We start from the raw sequence: 19,912 nt of genomic DNA, 5'->3' as shown, positions 1-19,912 counted from the left end.
AGTCACCTTTTAACTTCACTTTGTACATTTCTAGTATCTGTCATAATAAAGTCCTACCTGATGTGTATAAAGGAGTTAATATTATCAGTCCTGAGACTACTTATTCTTAAAAATGCCTGCTCACAAAGTTCCATCTTTGTTTGTATTAGTAACTTACATTTTGAAAGGGATTCCACCAACCCAAGTAATAAGAATGACTCACTGCTCTAAATGGCTTATGCAATATATTTGCCAAAACTTTTTCTGCCGAAGGTCTATTATTTTCACTGCAGTGGTGCTTAGGGAACCAGACACCAAAACACAGTCTGAACACTAAGTGTTCAATGAGGTTCCCTGGTAGACAATATTTTACATGTGCTGTCACTTATTAACTGGGGAGTTGAGCCCATTCCATGTGATTATACCAAAAGAGAGTAGGCTTATTAAATTTAATTGAGTAGTAAATAAAACCAATAATTGATATTGGACAATATTAATACAATAATTTTTCAAATTTCTATTGCACAATGTCAAGGTAGAAAGGAATAAGAGGAAATACGACACCTGTTTTTAAAAAAGGACATTAATGTCACCACTTCCAGATGCTATTCCTATGAAATCACATAAATTCCCAAATCAGGTTTTTTTTAGGCAGGAAAAATTACTTTTTCATGCATAGTAAAAATGACAAATGTCTAATGCTTTTTAGTCATCTAAAAAAAGAGTGATGGCTTGTCTAACATACTTCTAAGATTTTCAAGCGAAAATACTCAGGACAGCACAGTATTAGCAGAGAGATGAGCAAGCAGACCAACGGGAAGAAAAGTCTTAATGACCCAGCATTTAAATGGAAAGTTGATGAATGATAGAGTAGGCACTGTAGAATAGAAAAAGAAATCACATGCACTTTAAAATATGAGGCAAACCAGGCTGGCATCTGCTTAGGAAGATGCATTGCATTCTTCTCTATTCCATGATCCATAATCAACTTATTATATATTCAAAAATGAAAGATAAAACCAGAACAGTTTCAGAAGTCACAGAAAGATTTTTTTTTTTTAACGAAGGATTAGGCAGAATTTATTTTATGTAAGAAAACAGTGATAAAGGAACAGACAAACTCAAATATATTAAAATTTAGGGAATAAAAAGAAAATAGTGTGGGCAAGGCATGGTGGCTCACGCCTGTAATCCCAGCACCTTGGGAGGATGAGGTGAGCAATCATCTGATGTCAGGATGTTGAGACCAGCCTGGCCAACATGGCCAAACCCCGCCTTTTTGCCGTTTGTATTTTTTGTTTTTTGAGACGGAGTCTTGCATTGTCACTTGGGCTGAGGTGCAGTGGCAAGATCTTGGTTCATGCAACCTCCACCTCCCGGGTTCAAGCAATTCTCTTGCCTCAGCCTCCCAAGTAGCTGGGATTACAGCTAATTTTTTTTTTTTTTTTGTATTTTTAGTAGAGACAGGGTTTCACCATATTGGCCAGGCTGCTCTGGAACTCCTGACCTCGTGATCCGCCCACCTTGGCCTTCCAAATTGCTGGGATTACAGGCCTGAGCCACAGTGCCAGGCCTAAAACCCCGTGTTTACTAAAAATGCAAAAATTAGCTGGGTGTGATGGTGGGTGCCTATAATCCCAGTAACTCGGGAGGCTGACACAGGAGAATCACTTGAACCCGGGAGGCAGAGGTCGCAGTAAGCAGAGATAGTGCCACTGCACTTCAGCCGGGCTACAGAGCAAGGCAGTGTCTCCAAAAAAAAAAAAACATAAAACAACACCAAAAAACCCCTCAGATATCCAGATAAGAGGACACAGATGTGTCCACTGTCATAAATTCTTCACCATGCTACAAGAGGGGAACTGACATTTTGGTGAATCCTTGTAAATCATCAATTTATCTATCATCAATTTATCTATCATACTTTTATTTCACCAGTAGCATTCACAAAGCTAAGTCCTACAATTCCATTTGAAATTACCCTTGAAAAGAACAGACCTTTAAATCTTACTACACTCACTCTGGGGAAGAAATAAATATGAACTTTTAGCAAATAAAATACGTCATTTTACCTTGCTACTTTGGAAATAGTACCTTTATCTTTCAAACTGTACTGACAACATGTATCTTACAGTCAATGAAAAACTGAAACTCATATAAGCGGACAAGCCTTATCAAGGTAACAAACTCAGGGAGAGGCAGCACTGACTCCAACACAGACCTTTCTAAGTGTCACGGCAGGCATTCTATCCCTCGGGACACCCATCCTGTTCAGTAAAGTCCTCAGTGACCACCTAGGAGGCACTGGCACTGCTCTTTGTCCTCCTGTGTGCCTTCAGTGCATTTTCATATTCAGGTTCTTGCACATCCTCTCTGGGGTGGGTTTTCCTTGTCCTTTGGGACAGTTTTTCTCTCTTCACAAGTCTGAGACAATCTAGAGAGCAGAAATCATTTCTGCCTTTTCCCTTCAATATCAGCATCCCATTGGCAGACCGTCAATGTGTCTCTGAGGAATAAAAGCTCCGGCTGGATGAACAGTTTTAATGACCTAGCTTTAATGACATTACGTTGTATTGTCCATTCATTTTAATGTCGTAAAATTTTAATAACCCTAAGGGGTCACCATTTTAGATGAAACTATACCAGGAGATTCCTCTAAGGCCAAGAGCATCCAGCTGCTCCCCTGAGAGACTCTACCCCCTACCTCAGGCTGTCCTTGGGGATGAGATGACCCCGGGGCTGATGCTCACTAGACCCTCCAATAGACATGGCCACAGCGGGTATCCTGGATCATCTCCAGACAGTTCTAAAATGCCAGGACTAGGAAAAGACAGGAGGGTATCTGAGGACACAACACCCTGTAAAGTTTTCAGGGGGGGACTTCAACCTAAAGACATTTTGGTAATATGTACACTTAGGAAAGATGAAAAGAAGAGAGGCACAAAGATTTTCTTTTTATAGTAGTATGTCAGATGATTTATTCTCGGCTTTCCTCTCTTGTAAAATGTTTGGAAACAGAAAAATATTTTGGACAAGGTGGCTCTCACATGCATTCCCAGCGCTTTAAGAGGCCGAGGTGGGCGATCAGTTAAGGTCAGGAGTTCAAAACCAACCTAACCAACATGGCAAAACCCTGTCTCTACTAAAAATACAAAAATTAGCTGAACGTGGTGGTGGGCGCTTATAAGCCCAGCTACTTGGCAGGCTAAGGCAGGAGAATCGCTTGAACCCGGGAGTCAGAGGTTGCAGTGAGCTGAGACTGCGCCATTGCACTCCAGCCTGACGACAGGGCAAGACTCCGTCTCAACAACAACAAAATATATATATATATATATAAACATACATTTAAAATTACTACATGTAGATAGTATTTGAAGTCATGGGACTGACTGAAGGTAGAAACAAGAGAAGGCAAGGAAAGTTTTTATATTGATATTTATATATAATTATATAAAATTAATAAACATAATTATAATATATAAATATATCATATAGGCTGGGCACAGTGGCTTACACCTGTAATCCCAGCAATTTGGGAGGCCGAGGTGGGCAGATCACCTGAGGTCAGGAGTTCGAGACTAACCTGACCAACATGGAGAAATCCCATCTCTACTAAAGATACAAAAATTAGCCAGGCATGGTGGTGTGTGTCTGTAATCCCAGCTACTCAGGAGACTGAAGCAGGAAAATCCCTTGAACCCAGGAGGTGGAGGTTGCGGTGAGCCCAGATTGTGTCATTGCACTCCAGCCTGGGTGACAAGGGTTAAACTCCAACTCAAAATAAATAAATAAATAAATAAATAAAACAAGAAATATATATTTATGTCTAAATATATAATTATAATACATACATGTATATGTAAATATACATTTATTATAAATTTGTTAATATATGAAATGTGTTTAGTTCTGAGACAGGGTCTGGTTCTGTCACCCAGACTGGAGTGCAGTGGCACTATCATAGCTCATTGGAGCCTTTAACAGGTGGCTCAAGCGATCCTCCCACCTCAGCCTCCTGAGTGGCTCCTCCTGAGTGGCTAGGATTGCATGCACACACCACCATGCCTAGCTAATTTTAAATTTTTTGTGGAGACAGGCTCTTCCTTTTTTGCCTAAGCTGGTCTTGAACTCCTGGGCTCAAGTGATCTTCCTGCCTCAGGCTTCCAATGTGTTAGACGTGGGCCACTGCATCTGGTTTAATGCATTTTTTAATTTGCGAGTTTATATTATTTGATATTTTTAAGTACTGAATGTGTTGAACAATCAACTTGCAGAATTCCTGAACAATGGACGGTCAGCTCTCATGTCCTGGTTCAAATCGCCCCAGCACACCACGGCTACAAACCTTTCAGCCAACTTCCACTTATGTCTCCCGGGGCAGGACAATGTCACTTGGCCAATCCCCACTAAGAGGGACTCCGGAAAGGCATGAAACTGTTCTGTTTTCTATAATGGAACCTGACCAGGGAGAAGGCAGCTGGGAGGGCCAGCTGGGCCCTCCAACCAGCAGCGTCCACCATCGACCAACTGCCCTAGAACTACACCGTGCTGGGCATTTGGGACACTGTTATGAGCAAGAGTTTCCATTTTTCTTCTCATGGGACCTTCATACTAGTGGCAAGAGACTTTTTTTTTTTTTTTTTTGAGACAGAGTTTTGTTCTTGTCACTCAGGCTGGAGTGCAATGGTGTCATCATGGCTCACTGAAACCTCTGCCTCCTGGATTCAAGCAATTCTCCTGCCTCAGCCTTCGGAGTAGCTGGGATTACAGGATTGCACCACCACATCTAGCTAATTTTTGTATTTTTAGTAGAGATGGGGTTTCACCATGTTGGCCAGGCTGGTCTGGAACTCCTGAGCCACTGCACCCAGTCAAGAGGGAGATTTTAAATCAATAAGTAGAATTGTGATGAATGCCAGAAGGAAGAATGTGTGTGATGGGGAGGGGACCTAAGTTATTGTCTCACATTTTAACACTTTCATAGGCAATAACTAAAAATGTAGAAGCTTAAAACAACACAAGCCAATTTTGGCAAGCTAGGAGTTGAGCCTATTTAAGTGGGTCCTGTGCTTGGGATCTCATGCTAAGCAGCTGGGCTGCATCCTCATCTGAGGCTCCCCCAGGGCAGAATCCATTTTCAGGTCCGCTGAGGTTACTGGCAGAATTCATTTCCTCAGACCCGCTTGGCAAGGGCCCAGCTTTTTGCTTCCTTGCCTACGGGGCCCCTCCAAAGGTCTTTCTCAGCACAGCATCTCCCTCCAGCAGCACCTGCAGGTGGAACATTTCTCTCTAGTGTGCGAAGGTGATGCACTGTGACAGTGACATCCCATTGCTTTTGCCAGGGCCTATGGCTTAGAAGCCAGTCACCGGTTTTGCTCGTATCTAAGGTCAGGAAGACTATGCAAGGGCATAGGTCATTGGGGGGTCAGTCACTTTAGGGTGTGGCTGTCACCACAGAACTTGGTGAGACTTTAAGGGTTGGTAGGAGCTGGCCAGGTACAGGGGGGAGGGTGTGTCAGGCAGGGGTGAGGGCATGGAGGGGGATGCAGAGGCCTGCACCCTGGAATGTCCTTTCACTCCCTGAGGTTTTGTTCTCCTGATCCCTGAGTACATCCCAGAACACGGTGGGGCCCTAGCAGGGGAGAGGTAGGGAAGCCTGTGTTGTTCATCCGGGGACCTTGTTAGGCAAATCAGATTAGGGGCCAGGCTTTCAGTGGTGGGTGCGAGCGTGGGAGTGATGAGTGTGCAGGTGTGTGTGGGAAGAGCGATGGGGATGGGGTCAGCCCCAGCCACCATGAAGACCTTAACCGTGCATCCACCCATCCCAGCAGCCTCCCTGAGTGAATGCCTTCAGGGTGCAGGTCCTGTTTTGCACATGGAAGTGAATCAGAGTGGGACACTGCCTTGCCTTAGAGAGGTCACACTTCTTCTTCTTTTTTTTTTTTTTTTAATTTGCAACAGAGTCTCACTCTGTTGCCCAGCCTGGAATGCAGTGCTGTGATGTTGGCTCACTGCCACCTCTGCCTCCCAGGTTCAAGCAATTTTCCTGCCTCGGCCTCCTGGGTAGGGTAGCTGGGATGATATGCACGCATTACCATGCCTGGCTAATTGTTGTATTTTAGTTTCACCATATTGACCAGGCTGGTCCCAGTCTCCTGGCCTCAAGCGATCTGCCCACCTCAGCCTCCCAAAGTGCTGTGACTACAGGCGTAAGCCACCACACCGGGCGAGAGGTCACACTTCATGCCAAGTGGGTGGCAGCGACTCAGACAGCACCCCAGCTGGTGCTGGGAGTGAGGGGTGCCCAGCGTCCTAGGAAGGCAGAGGGCTGCATGAGAGGTTCGGGGAGGAAGGACTGGAGGAGGATTTGAGATTTTCACCTGAGCAACTGGGTGGATGGAGGGGCTGTTTACAGAGAATCACGAGAATGTGGATGAGCAGGTTAGGGCACTAATAAACCACTCTGTTTTGGCCGCGGACAATTTGAGATGCTTCCCTGTGTCCAGCTGGGGCTTTGGGAAAGGTCAGGGCTGGGCATCTGACTGGGATGGATGTCTCTGGCAGGCAGCAGAGCATGTGGATGGTTTGTGAAGCCCGGAAGGGCATGAGATTTCCTGTGGCAGTGCCCACTGCAAATGGAAGGGCATTTGGCCTGAGCCCAGACATATACAAGTTTGGCAGAGCAGCTATGGAAGTACAGGAAAACCAAGGGTGTGGGGGCACATGAATCAGGAAGCTCAAATAAGATGAGGAAAGAGGTTTTAAAGACGATCAGGGCTGGGGACAGTGCTTCATGCCTGTAATCCCAACAGTTTGGGAGGCTGAGACGAGAGGATACCTTGAGGCCAGGAGTTTGAGACCACCCTGGGCAACATAGGGAGACCCCATTTCTATAAATAAATAAATTCCATTGGTACTTGGCATTTCAGGCGGGGAACAGCAAACATATGAAAGCTCTGAGGCAGGAAAGGGAAGTGATTAGTGCTCGCTCCTGGTTCCTTTATCAGACCTTAAAGAGATGCAGAGACATTTCAGGTACTCCTTGGCCGAGCTCCTTCAGGGAAGGCCTAAGTTCGCTTCTACTTCCCATCTATTAATTTTTTTTTTTTGGAGACAGAGTCTCACTCTGTCGCCCAGGCTGGAGCGCATGCAGTGGCACCATCTCAGCTCACTGCAACCTCCACATCCAGGGTTCAAACGATTCTCCTGCCTCAGCCTTCCCAGTAGCTGGGACCACAGGTACGCGCCACCACGATCGGCTAAGTTTTTGTATTTTTAGCAGAGATGGGGTTTCATCTTGTTGGCCAGGCTGGTTTCGAACTCTTGGCCTCAAGTGATCCACCTGCCTCGGCCCCACAAAGTGCTGGGATTACAGGCGGGAGCCACCGCGCCCGGCCCTACTTCACTCCTAACGCCCACCATAAGTGCTTCCAAATGTTTGCTGAATGAGAAGGTGAACGAGTGAATGGGACTACGTGACTTCGGGCAACAGGCAATCCTATTCCTTGGACCTCAGTTTCACTTTTTGTAAAGCAAGCCTGTCTCTCGCTGTCTGCCCTAAAAGCCTGAGTTCTGGCCTTGAGATGAGCGCGTCCTGTAGAGCAGACTGCAGGTGGACGTTGAGCTGGGTCTTCTAGGGGGCCAGGATCCGGCCAGCTCTTGGGTCCGGTCCTCCCGCGGGACCCCGCACGCCCAATCCCAGCGCCGCCCCGCCCAACCTGCCTTTGTTCCCCCAGGCCCCGCCCTCTCCGCGCGGCTTGCTCCCCATTGGCCGGAGGGGGCCCTAGGCGCCCGGCTCCGCTGGGGGCGGGGCGGCGGGCGGCGGGCGGCGGGCGGTGGGCGGGTCCGTGTGCACCTGCACGGTGTGTTTCCTGGCCGCAGCCCCGCGCCAGCTGCAGCTCCTTGATCCGAGCCGGATCCTGAACGGGGAACACGGGCTGAAGCGGCGCGGCTGCCCCGCCCCGGGGCTCCATTGTTGAGGCTGCCGCGTCTCTGTCGGCTGCTCAGCTGCGCTCCAGTGGGCCCAGGCTCCGCGGCCAGGAGCGAGCGATGCGAGGCGGCGGCCTTAGGTGAGAGGGCGCGACGGGCGACGGGTTCTCCGGACCGGGCGGGGGTCTCTGCCCCGGGCGTGGCGGCTCCGAGCTGGGCTCCGCAGGGTCCGAGTTCGGGATCCGGAGTCCTTGCGCCTGGGCTTTGTCTCGGCCTCGTGTGGCACCGGGGGCTTCGCCCCTGCTGCGATAATGCGTGGGCCCGCGCGGCGGTGCCGGTCGCCCTGCGGGTGGGGGCCGGTCCCCACTGCTCCCCAGCTCCCCGCGCCTGCCGCGGAGGGGACTTCATGGACCCGGGCGCTGGCTTCTGCCCGGTCCTCCGCGGCGTGGCTGGTCCCCGCGTGCGCAGAGGGGGCCCTGCGAGAACCCACTCGTGGGGCGGGGCCCGGGTCACCGCGAGTGGGAGACTCCGCCACCCTCCCCGCCTTCCCTCTCAGCGAGACTGCTTCGCTAGACTCACCGAGGGGACTGCGCGGACCCTCGGACGAGGGAGTCCGTGACTCTGGGTGGGGGCTTTTTCCTGGCCCCGCATGACAGTTTCCTGAGTGTTTTGTCACCTATATAGGTGGCTGCGTGGACCCACGCGCTTGGGTCCTGGCCGCCCTGCTAGTGGGGCTGTGCGCCCCCCCGTGGCTCGTCTAGGTCGACCCCGCCTGGGACGCGTGTAGTGGGGGTCCGTGCGCGAGGGTCGCGGTTGGTGGGGTCGCACCGCCCCCGCCGCATGGTTTGTCCTCTCACTTGCCCGGAGGGAGGAAGCGAGAGGCGCGGGCCCGGAGCTGTCGCACAGCGGCCGCACCGACCTGTGTCCCGGCCGGCGGGTCCCGGGGGGCGAGGGGCTGTCACCAGGCGTCCCACCAGGCGTCCCACCGCCGCACTTCCTGCTCTGGCCCCGAGCTGGGCTCTGATTGGAGGGAGCAGGGCCCTTCTGCCGGGCGCTTCTTGATTTCTTCCGTTAGTAATGGGAAGAAAAAAAAATCTGGAAAGCCAGATTGAACTTTGTAACTCTCAGCGCTTGGAGAGTGGAAGAAGCTCTCCCAAGAATTTGGCGCGCTGGAAAATGCGTTTCAAGCAGGAGCATCCACACCCATGGAATGAGGCCAAGGCAGTTACAGTTAGAGGTCAGATTTATGAGGGGAGAGCGAGGGTGAGGTCCGTGGGTGGGGAGATTCTGACCTCAGCTTGATGGGAAGACGTGATGCTGCCCCTCAGACGCCTATTTCTCAGGCACCAGAGAAAGTGGAATCACTCCTTAGTGAATGCTTTCATCAGACTTTTGAAAAACCTGTAATGTTCCAGGAAGGAAAATCGAACTGGACAGTTTTCCCCTTTTAAGAGTGTTAAACGTCCCGGAGACAAACAGCAGAAGGCTCAAGGAGTCCAAATACTCAACCTGAAGTTCTTTCTGAACAAGAGATGGTGTATAAGTAACAGGCATAGGAGACAAACCTGAACTAATCACCGCAGCTGTGGCTCCTAGCCCTGTAGCGTGTCATGCAGGCCCTTTTGCCTTCTCTTCCCTCCGCTGTCCCAGACCCCAACGCTACCGCGCACCTCCAGTCATCAGCTCCTGCCGACCCATTGCTATGAACTCTGTTTCGGTGGCTCTCTTCTCTCTGAAGTTTTGCTCTTTCTCCTGAAGTCCTGGTCTTGAAGAGCTTATGATCTGCAGGGACAGATTGGATTTGGGCAGTACATAGTTAACTGTAGCACAGCTTGAAAAATGCTCTGATAGAGGTGGGCAGGCAGTTTGTACATGCGGGTAAATGCGAGGTCCTTTTTCAAAACCATGAATCCAAGTATTCATGCTATTTTAAGTCTGCAATTCTTTGACTCTCCAGAGGATTTTTAGATTAATTCTTTTTTCTGTTACTCCCTAGTGTTTGTTGCATAATTCAGAGTACTTGATTAAAACTTACCAGGTCGGCCGGGCACGGGGGCTCACGCCTGTAATCCGAGGACTTTGGGAGGTCTAGGCAGGCTGATCACTTGAGATCAGGAGTTCGAGACCAACATGGCCAACATGGTGAAACCCTGTCTCTACTAAAAATACAAAAATGAGTTGGGCGTGGTGGTGGGCGTCTGTAATTGCAGCTACTCAGGAGGCTGAGGCAGGAGAATAGCTTGAACCCAGGAGGCGGAGGTTGCAGCGAGTGAAATGGCTCCACTGCACTCCAGCCTGGGCCATAGAGTGAGACTTTCTCTCTAAACAAAAACAAAAACAATGTACGGGGTCTACCTCCGGCTCTGGAATTTTCCTGGAAGGCCTTCTCTTCTGGGCTTCATTTTTCTCACTTTTGAGGATCGTAAACTACATAATTTCCAAGATTTTTGCCCTACACCTTTAATTCTTTCAAGCAAATAGAGCAGAGAAAAATTCTCTTCCCCGTAATGGTGTAAGGAATTCTCTCACAGAAGGGAACACATGGGTATGGAGAAGACAGAGGGTGTATATATATATATATATATATATATATAAATATGTGTGTGTATATATATATAAATATGTGTGTGTGTATATATGTGTGTGTGTGTGTGTGTGTGTGTATATATGTTTTTTGGGGTTTTTTTTTTTTTTTTTTGGAGACAGAGTTTTGCTCTGTTGCCCAGGCTGGAGTGTAGTGGCAGGATCTAGGCTCACTGCAAGCTCCGCCTCCTGGATTCACTCTGTTCTCCTACCTCAGCCTCCCAAGCAGCTGGGACTATAGGCGCCTGCCACCACGCCCGGCTAATTTTTTGTATTTTTAGTAGAAACAGGATTTCACTTTACTAGCCAGGATGGTCTCCATCTCCTGACTTCGTGATCTGCCTGCCTCGGCCTTCCAGAGCGCTGGGGACTACAGGTGTGAGCCACTGTGCCTGGCCGACAGAGGATATATTTTTGAGCTCTACATTTCAGAGTTCTTTTCTCTAGCCCTGGCCTGGGTCCCAAGCAGGGAACTTAATTCACTCTATCACTGAAGTATTCTCTTGCTTTGATACCATTGATATGTTGTCCTAGAGATTTGCTGTGGCTACTAGGAGTGTTTCATAGTTAAGAACTGATGCAACCTCTCTTTTGTCAGTTGATGAGTCTATGAACCATGTTGTTTCCTTTAGTATTATCTGCCTGGAACTGGAAGGTCAGAGATGAAGTTTTCTTAGATTGTAAGTCTCAGTCTTTGCTATGTACCTTTGTCTGTCTCCCATGTTACCTGCTGTTTTTCCCCCCGTTTTTCATTTTAATGTTTTTATTGGATAGGTGTCTATTATTGCAGGCTACCTCAAAACGTTTTTGGATATTGACAGGATATAAGTATGAATAATATGTAAAAGATAACTTCTTCTAGTTCTTTTGAGCAGAAGATTTGGTTTCTACATGTGGCCCTATTAAAGCTTTTGTTAAGTCCAAGTGCTTTCTGAACTTCAATTCCCTTACCTGTAGAATGGAGTTAGTTGTTAGTAATACCTGTTCTGCCTAACTCAGGAGATTGTTTTGAGGATCAAATGAAATCATGAATGTGATGGAATTTTGTAAATTTTAAATGAAATATTGTATTACCTAAGAATTTTTTTTTAATGCCCTATTAAGAATGGAATGAATCTGGGTTTTCCTTTGAAATCCCAAATGTTTAATGTACAGAGAAGTTTTAATGTGTCTGTTGGGGAGCTTCATTAGGATTGTTTTCTATCTTTAACTGGCCAGTATTGTTTTATATTTTAGCATTTTTGGGGAACATCAAAATTTGTGTTTCAGTTATCATTAATATTTTACAAAGTTATTGAATGTGCATGATTTAGTCTTTACCAATCTCTTCAATTATTTACATTCCCATGTAAAAAAATGCAGTAATGGACGTCCATGTAAATAACATTCCCATGCTTTAATGAAGCATAATTTCTTGACATTGCAGTTTCTAAGTGCCCTGTGTTGAGGTCGGGAAAGCTAAAGGGCAGTCAGAGGTCAAGGTCAGCAAAGCACCACCTTTGACATTTGAAATTCAGCAGCAGGTATCACAGTGAACCCCATTCCAGCATCCAGGAAGTTTCTCTGCCCTGCCTCTCCTCCAACCACCTCGGAATCTGTGTCTGCAGTGTTGGTCCTGCTTTCCTGTCTCTCCTCTGCCTTTTCCTTCTCTTCACCAACTTCTACCGAGTGCCTCTGGTGTCCCAGACAGTGGCAGTGGGAGGACAAAGGCTAATAAACCCGGCCCTGGTCCTCAAAGAATTGATGTTTTCGGTGCAGACATTAAGTTACACTGTCATATATAGTGTTGACAGACATTGATACAGATTTCCTGTGAAGTGCAGAAGCACCATCCTGGAAGCAGAGATGCAGAGGCAGCACTGGTGACTCACACATGGAGAGCTGGAGTTCTTGGTCTAGTGGGATAAACTGACCTGGACATCATTTCAGTGCAGCGGAGTGAGTGCTGGGATGGGCTCCCTCGGGGCATCTGGGGCTGGGTTTGTCTGGTGTTTAGTCTCCTGCTTGGTACTTAGAGTTTATCAGTAAGATGAGCATTGGGAGGTTTCTAAGTGAAAGGAAAGGCAATCACTTACCTGAAACCTGAAATTTGTAGGTGTTCTGGGCCATTTATAATTCACTGAATCTGTTTTGTCAGAACAAGTCTATCATCTATTGTTTTGGATGGAGTGTGGCCAGCCCTGTCTTGCGATGTAAGGAAGTCCGGAAACGCCTGTCAGGTGTCAACACCGTGCCAGACACTCTTCTAGGGGTTTCCATGTAAATCACTGTATTCATTTCTGTTGCTGCTTTACCACATTTCCACAAATTTCGGGGCTTAAAACAATTGAAATTGTATCATCTCACAGTTCTGTGGGACAGAAGTCTGACGTGGGTGTCACTGGGCAAAAATCACCATGTGGGCTGGGCTGCATTCCTCATTGGAGAATTGTTTCCAAGCACTTTTGGCCAAACATAGTTCTTTGTGGTTGCAGGACTGAGGTGTCTGTTCCCTTGCTGGCCATCTGTTGGGGGCTGCCCACAGCTCCTGAGACCTCTATCTGGTCTTTGCACGTGGTCCCATCAGCTCAGGACTAGCTAGGCCAGGGACCTGGTCAGCCTCTCCAGTTCCCCTGTGTGCCTTTCTCTTCTTCCACTCGGAGAAAGTTCTATGCCCTATTTTAAAATTTTTTTTGAGATGGAGTCTCACACTGTTGCCCAGGCTGGAGTGCAGTGGCGTGATCTCAGCTCACTGCAACCTCTACTTCCTAGGTTCAAGTGATTCTCCTGCTTCAGCCTCCTGAGTAGCTGGAACTACAGGTGCCCGCCACAACACCCGACTAATTTTTGTATTTTTAGTAGAGATGGGGTTTCACCATTTTAGCCAGGATGGTTTCCATCTCTTGATCTCGTGATCCGCCTGCCTTAGCCTCCCAATGTGTGGAGATTACAGGCAAGAGCCACCATGCCTGGCCAGTTCTATGCTCTTAGAGGCTCATGGGATTAGACTGGACCTCCCTGGATAGCCCAGGATACTCCTCCTAAGGCCTGTGGCAAAGCCCTTTTGCTGTGTGACATAGTCACAGGTCTCGGGGGGGTTGGAATCTCCCATCACAGTTACTGATCCAGTTACTACAGCAGCCTGGGAGGTGCTTTTCATTGCCTCTGGTTAACAGATACCAATTTTTTTTTTCATTTTTGCAAATTGGCAAGAACATGAAGATCCCTCTTTTTTTTTTTTTTTTTTTTTTTCCAGACGGAGTCTCATTCTCTTGCCCAGGCTGGAGTGCAGTGGTGCAATCTTGGCTCACCACAATTTCCACCTCCCGGGTTCAAGCAGTTCTCCTGCCTCAGCCTCATGAGTAGCTGGGACTACAGACATGTGCCACCAGGCCCGGCTAATTTTTGTATTTTTAGTAGAGACAGGGTTTCACTATGTTGGCCGGGCTGGTCACAAACTCGTTAACTTGTGATTTGCCCACCTTGGCCTCCCAAAGTGCTGGGATTACAGGCGTGAGCCACCACACCCAGCCATGAAGATCCTTCTTAAGTGAAAAAACCGTTCCTCTGACTTGATGTGAGGCTGTTGGTGAGATTGATAGCAATGGAGACAGGTCCATTAGAAATGGAGCTAAACTTTGTGTTTTGGAGTATTTTGATGGCCTGCCCTGATTATGTAAGTTTTGCTAAGAAGTCATTAGAGTCATTCCTCTACTGGAAGAAACACCCATATGGGGAATTTGGGACCTTGCCTTTTCAAGTTTTACACAAAGGACTCTCTATGAGTGAAAAGTACGTGATTCCAGGTCCATTTCTAGAATGGAAACAGCTGCATCAGCCCAACAGCGATTCACATTCCTGAGTTTGAGAGAATCTGACTATTTCAAGGCTGAAGCCAAAAGCCCGATAAACAATGTTTGTACCTTTATTCATAGTTAGGACTTAGGTGCATCCTGTGGTCAAGAAAACAACTGATGGTGGCCAAGTAGTTTAAAACCAAGCAGGACCTCATTTTATCATGTGGGTGTTTTTGATTTTTTAAATGAAGTTTTTATTTTCCTGTGCAATAAATGACAAGCTCTGACTTGAAATACATTTCCTTTAATAAACCAGAATCTAGGGCTGGGCGCGGTGGCTACGCCTGTAATCCCAGACTTTGGGAGGCCGAGGAGGGCAGATCACGAGGTCAGGAGATTGAGACCAACCTGGCTATGGTGAAACCCTGCCTCTATTAAAAATACAAAAAATTAGCCGGGCATGGTGGTGGTAGTCCCAGCTACTCAGGAGGCTGAGGCAGGAGAATGGTGTAAACCCATGAGGCGGAGCTTGCAGTGAGCCGAGATCACGCCACTGCACTCCAGCCTGGACGACAAAGCGAGACTCTGTCTCAAAAAAAAAAAAAGAAAAAAAAAGAAACCAGAATCTATAATCCTAACGTTTTTAACCTGGCTTTCAGAAATGTATGAAGTCCCCAAAATCCTGTGCAACAATTTTGTGTATATGCATCCATGTGTGTTTATGGGGAGACGATTTATAGCTCTCCATACATTTTCAAAGTGGTTGGATTCCAAAAAATTTTAGAATACGCCACTTGGGTCTGGTGTGGTGACTCACATCTGTAATCCCAGCACTTAGGGAGGCTGAGGCAGTAAGATCCACTGAGATCAGGAGTTTAAGACCAGCAACATAACGAGACCTCCACCTCTACCAAAAAAAAAAAAAAATGCTGGGCGTGGGGGTGCATACCTGCGGTTCTAGCTGCTCGGGAGGTTGATCACCTGATCCCAATAATCTGAGGCTGTGGTGAGTTAGAATTACACCATGGCACTCCTCCCTGGGCAACAGAGCAAGACCCTCTCAAACAAAAACAAAAAACTATATCACTTAATATACTATTGTTGTTGGTCAAGTATCAGATTTTGTTTAAAAATTAAATACTCTGTCTTTTTTTTTGAGATGGAGTCTCGCTGTGTCGCCCAGGCTGGATTGCAGTGGCATGGTCTGAGCTCACTGCAAGCTCTGCCTCCTGGGTTCGCACCATTCTCCTGCCTGAGCCTCCTGAGTAGCTGGGATTACAGGTGCCCACCACCATGCCTGGCTAATATTTTGTATTTTTAGTAGAGATGGAGTTTCACCGTGTTAGCCAGGATGGTCTCGATCTCCTGACCTCGTGATCCGCCCACCTTGGCTTCCCAAAGTGCTGGGATTACAGGTAAATACTCATTTTTGCAAAGTTGTACAGGCATACAGCTCTAAGAGTCAGAAATTAACAAGGCTTACAATAAAACCCAGCAATCCCCCACCTTACCCTTCTCCACCCTGATCCCTGCTCCTTGGAGGTTACTATGTTTATGTTTTAGCTGGTTCTTCTAGATTGTGTGGAAGACAAGGATTCAGGTTGCTTACCCTCTCCCCTCCTCCTGTTGCCCACGTTTTTCTCCCCCATCCTCTCAGTATAATTATTGTGATAGTGAGGCCAGGCATGGTGGCTTGTGACTTATCCCAGATTTTTGGGAGGCCGAGGCAGGCAAATCACTTGAGGCCAGGAGTTGAAGGCCAGCCTGGCCAACACAGTGAAACCCTGTCCTACTAAAAAATACAAAAATTCGTCAGTTGTAGTGTCGCACACCTGTAGTCCCGCTACTCAGGAGCGTGAGGCACAAGAATTGCTTGAACCTGGGAGGTGGAGGTTGCAGTGAGCTGAGATCGCATCATAAGCTGTACACGCCACTGTACTCCAACCTGGGCAACAGAGGTCGACGCTGTCTCAAAAAAAAAGTAGCGTGATAGTGGGATACATAGTACAATAGTGTATATATTTAGTGTTCTTCCTGGTTTTTGGCCCAGAGCTTCTAAAACCCTTGTAATTTCCTGAGTGATAGGAACATCATTGGTTATAATATTTGGTCTTAGGTTTCAATACCTGACACAAGAGCTTCTAAGACTTTTGGAATCTCTGGGGTGATAGGAGTGTCTTTTGTATGATAATGAGATGACAGGTGGCTTCGGGCCCCTGGACAGGTTCAGGATTGGGGCTGGTTGCCAGAAAGATGAGTCATGAGTAAAGAGTTGGACATACCAGCCCCACCCCTACCTCTGGGAGGGGAGACGAGACAGGCTGGAGATTGAGCTAGTCATGGGTGGCCAATGGCTTCATCATGTCTATGTTATGAAAACTCCATAAAACCCTCTAAATACTGGGTTTGGAGAGCTTCTGGTTTGGTGAACTCATTTGGTGCTGGGGAGGTGGCACTTCCAGGGACGGCATGGGAGCCCTGACCTCTCTGCCCCGTGGTGTGCCCTGTGCATCTCTTGCATTTGGCTGCTCGTGTGTTCTCTTCTTTGTAATAAACCAGTAAGAGTAAGTAAGTGCCAAGCACTTTGCGTCTGTCACCTCTCTTACTTTTTCAGCAACACTGTGTGGCGGATAATGTCCTCATTTTGCTGGTGACAAAATGAGATTGATGCCTTGAGTAACTTGCTCAAGGTCACATAATAAGTGGAATTCAAGCTCTGACTCCAAAGCCTGTGCTTTTAACCAGCATGCTGCATAGCCGCCTCTTTATTTGTTAGGATTTTTGGTGTCTTTAGGGCCTGACACCAAGTTGGTCGTTGTGGCCTAGAGCTGTTATAAGGGAGCTTTTAGCAGCCCTGCTGAGAACAGAGCCAGCACCTCCGGATTGGCAGGGCAGGGGCTGTTCCTGCTGGGAGCCGCAGGCCATTCATTCCCTGTGGCCCTTGGCTGATCTTGCTCATCCACTGCCTCCCTCATTCAGTAGGTCCTGAGTGCCGCCTCCGTGTGGAGGAGAAGGAGGCAGCCTTCCAGCCCAGGTGGGGCCTGCAGGTACACACAGGGAGAGGCAGCTGTGCACTGAGCTGGCTGTCGGCTGGGACAGTGTGGCTCCAGAGGTGGCGATAGAATGCTCTGGGACTGCAGAGGGAGCACGTGCTTGTGAAAGGGAGGAAGGGGCAGGCACCGCAGAGGAGGTGTACTTGAGTTGGACTTTGAGGGAGGAGTTGCATTTCCACAGTGGAACCGAGCAGCTGAGGCTTTCTCAGCAGCTGAAGATTACAGCCAGCCAGCCTCAAATGTTCAGCTTTTCCTGAATTCTCTTCTTTACAACACTGCAGTAAGTTTTCAACAGAGATGAAGCAGTCACCTCCATGTCATTAATGTTCTGCAAATCCTGTGTGTAGTTTTCGATGCTTAGCAGATGGGGGCAGCCTGGGCCATAAGAGAAGAGCCTGTGTGTCCACCTATTGGGACAGCAGTCAGGTGTGGCACAGGGCAGTGATCACTGCCTGCCCCTGAGGAACTCAGTTGTACTTTTATGTGGAGAGGCCAAAGAAAGCTGTGGTACAGGGGGCAGGAGACATTTCACCTCCAAAGCAAGGCACAAAATACATAGTCTGTGCCCTGCATGAGAAACCGAGCAGAACCGTGTGCTGATTCCCACCCCTGCCTCCCCTCCTGAGAGCGAACCGTCCATTGTACTATGGCGGAAGGCATTTCTGCAGCCTCTGCAATTGGAGTGATCTGTCACTTGCCCATTGAGCCTTAGGGGCAGCAACCAAGTGGTGTGGCTGAAACACAGGCCTTGGCCAGACCTGGTTGGATATGTTGGTTCTGCCACTGATTGTGAATTACAAAACCTTGGAGAAGTCATTGTCTTTCTCTGTGCCTCTCATGTAAGATGGGGAACACTGCGACCATTGCAGAAAAGCAGATAGGTGGAGCGAGTATGAAGTGCTTTGTGTGTGTGTCACACGGTGAATGAAATGGCACTGATTGACATTATTGATAGTAATAACAGGTTTCATTCAGGAACAAAACCGGTAAAGTAGGCCAGGTGCAGTGACTCACGCCTGTAATCCCAGCACTTTGGGAGGCCGAGGCAGGTGGATCATGAGGTCAGGAGTTTGAGACCAGCCTGACCAATATGGTGAAACCCCATCTTTACTAAGAATACAAAAACTAGCTGGGTGTGGTGGCATGCCTGTATTCCCAAGTACTTGGGAGGTTGAAACAGGAGAATCATTTGAACCCAGGAGGCAGAGGTTATAGTGAGCCGAGATGGCGTCACTGCACTCCAGCCTGGGCGACAGAGTGAAACTCTGTCTCGAAAAAAAAAAAAAATCTGGTAAAGTGTTTTACCCAGCCTAGGTACGTGTGGCAGAGCCAAATGAAAGCTTAGAAAAAGATGACTTGAGAACTAGCCCAGCAGAAGAATCAGGCGGGATGTGTTGCTACTGAGTAAGTGAAATTTGCACCTGCTTTCTCCCAGGCCTTGCTGAGTTGTGTACAACAGAGAGCTCAGGTGTTGGGGGCAGTTGACCGGTTGAAGAATGCATTGTTATTATGTGAGGAACATTGGGCTTTGAAAAAGCAGAACTGGATCCACGTTCTTGCCTGGTAACTCTAATTATCATCTAGTTTGTAAAGGGGAATGCAGTTCACTGAAAAATTCATATGACAGTGGGACAAGGATTGGGCCTCTGCATTGGTTTGTGTAATATAGGTCACATGGAAGAGCATTTAGGCTGCAGGGAGACTTTTCATCTCTATAAATTTGCTTTCACAGGACAATTCCATCATGATTTGAAGATTTGGGAGTCAAAACTACATTGTTCTGGTATGTGTTTCGGGGCAGATTTATGCATACAATTTGCTTAAATATTTCAGATGATACAAGAATATATGTGTGGTGTAAAAAGCTGAAATTTGCATTCCCCCTTCTCTAGAAGTAACCATTGTGAATAGTTAACTCTGTATTCCAGCTATTTTGTATATTATAAATACACTGTGAACATTTGAGTGTATATATACATGTATGTTACACACATTTTTAGAGATGGAATATTGCTGTGTTGCCCATGCTAGTCTCAAACTCCTGGGCTCAAGGGACCCTCTCGCCTTAGTCTCCCAAAGTTTTGGAATTACAGGCGTGAGCCACAGCGCCTGGCCTGCATGAGTATATTTACTAATTGCTAAGTTACTCTGTTCAATACGTGTCTATTGAACTCCCCATGTGCCAAGCATTGTTCTGAATACCTTATATGCACCAATTCACTTAATTTTTAGAGCAGCTCTATTATTGTGGCCCTTTTACAGTGAGGAAACTGAACCACAGAGAGGCTGGGGACGTTGTCTAACATCACACAGCCAGTGCTGTTGGAATTGAGGTTTGAACCCAGACAGCTGGCTTCAGATCTCTTAGCTGTTATCATAGATGGCACACCCAAACCTTAGGGCCACCTCCCAAGCCTTGCCTCCGATACGGGCTCGCCTGAGCTCTGCGAGAGCCGTGTACGTGAGGTTTCTTTCCTCTTTAAGAACACAAGCCTTGAAATTGTCCCAGACCCTGGAAGGACCTCTTGAGGACCAAAAACAGGGATTCTTCAAGCCTGCCCCAGGGGCCAGATCTCTGATTTAGCTACTTGG

At 47.6% G+C, this 19,912-nt stretch overlaps 1 pseudogene; it reads left to right on the top strand.

The window, feature by feature from the left end:
• Positions 1 to 6,375: 6,375 nt before the first annotated feature.
• Positions 6,376 to 19,912, top strand: part of LOC135969936 (SH3 domain and tetratricopeptide repeat-containing protein 1-like) — a 56,747-nt pseudogene continuing 43,210 nt past the window's right edge.

This window comes from Macaca fascicularis, chromosome 3, assembly GCF_037993035.2.
Source record: "Macaca fascicularis isolate 582-1 chromosome 3, T2T-MFA8v1.1".
NCBI lineage: Eukaryota > Metazoa > Chordata > Mammalia > Primates > Cercopithecidae > Macaca > Macaca fascicularis.
This window is presented reverse-complemented; position numbering and strand designations above follow the sequence as displayed.